The sequence below is a fragment of the Triticum aestivum genome, unplaced genomic scaffold (assembly GCF_018294505.1).
Source record: "Triticum aestivum cultivar Chinese Spring unplaced genomic scaffold, IWGSC CS RefSeq v2.1 scaffold40406, whole genome shotgun sequence".
NCBI classification, from domain to species: domain Eukaryota; kingdom Viridiplantae; phylum Streptophyta; class Magnoliopsida; order Poales; family Poaceae; genus Triticum; species Triticum aestivum.
The window spans coordinates 1-1,132 of NW_025286031.1; the positions used below are offsets into that span (position 1 = coordinate 1).

General features: G+C 49.0%; 2 non-coding genes across 2 annotated transcripts; both read right to left on the reverse strand.

Annotated features, from left to right (window-relative positions):
• Positions 1-323: 323 nt before the first annotated feature.
• On the reverse strand, positions 324-442 carry LOC123178699 (5S ribosomal RNA). Its single transcript, XR_006489782.1, has one exon. It is a non-coding gene; the product is annotated as a 5S ribosomal RNA (ribosomal RNA).
• A 367-nt stretch (positions 443-809) lies between these two features.
• Positions 810-928, reverse strand: LOC123178700 (5S ribosomal RNA). Its single transcript, XR_006489783.1, has one exon. It is a non-coding gene; the product is annotated as a 5S ribosomal RNA (ribosomal RNA).
• Positions 929-1,132: the final 204 nt, after the last annotated feature.

Consider the following 1,132-nt stretch of genomic DNA (forward strand, 5'->3'; position numbering starts at 1 on the left):
TCCGCTCCAAAGACGATTCTACATTCTCACTACCATTACAACCGTTCCCTAACAATGGATAATGTCCTATACTACTTACTCTCCCGCTCAATCACGGAGACGAGTTTTCCACGGTTTCCACCCCTCCCTCCATACCGCAGCAACACGAGTTTTTTCCACCCCTTTCAGAACGCGCTCTTCGCGCCACAAAGCCGCCCCAAGACGCGCGAGCAATGAGCATCGAGCTTAAACATATCGCAAACGTCAAAGATAATATAACGGGATTAATATATATCGCGCACGTGCGACATGTTTGTCACAAGGCGCAAAAAATAATTATAAAAGGAATGCAACACGAGGACTTCCCAGGAGGTCACCCATCCTAGTACTACTCTCGCCCAAGCACGCTTAACTTCGGAGTTCTGATGGGATCCGGTGCTTTAGTGCTGGTATGATCGCATCCGACATGTTTCCCCGTCTTCGTCCCTTATGCTTGCCACTCCCAGGTCCGCTCCAAAGACGATTCTACATTCTCACTACCATTACAACCGTTCCCTAGCAATGGATAATGTCCTATACTACTTACTCTCCCGCTCAATCACGGAGACGAGTTTTCCACGGTTTCCACCCCTCCCTCCATACCGCAGCAACACGAGTTTTTTCCACCCCTTTCAGAACGCGCTCTTCGCGCCACAAAGCCGCCCCAAGATGCGCGAGCAATGAGCATCGAGCTTAAACATATCGCAAACGTCAAACATAATATAACGGGATTAATATATATCGCGCACGTGCGACATGTTTGTCACAAGGCGCAAAAAATAATTATAAAAGGAATGCAACACGAGGACTTCCCAGGAGGTCACCCATCCTAGTACTACTCTCGCCCAAGCACGCTTAACTTCGGAGTTCTGATGGGATCCGGTGCTTTAGTGCTGGTATGATCGCATCCGACATGTTTCCCCGTCTTCGTCCCTTATGCTTGCCACTCCCAGGTCCGCTCCAAACACGATTCTACATTCTCACTACCATTACAACCGTTCCCTAACAATGGATAATGTCCTATACTACTTACTCTCCCGCTCAATCACGGAGACGAGTTTTCCACGGTTTCCACCCCTCCCTCCATACCGCAGCAACACGAGTTTTTTCCACC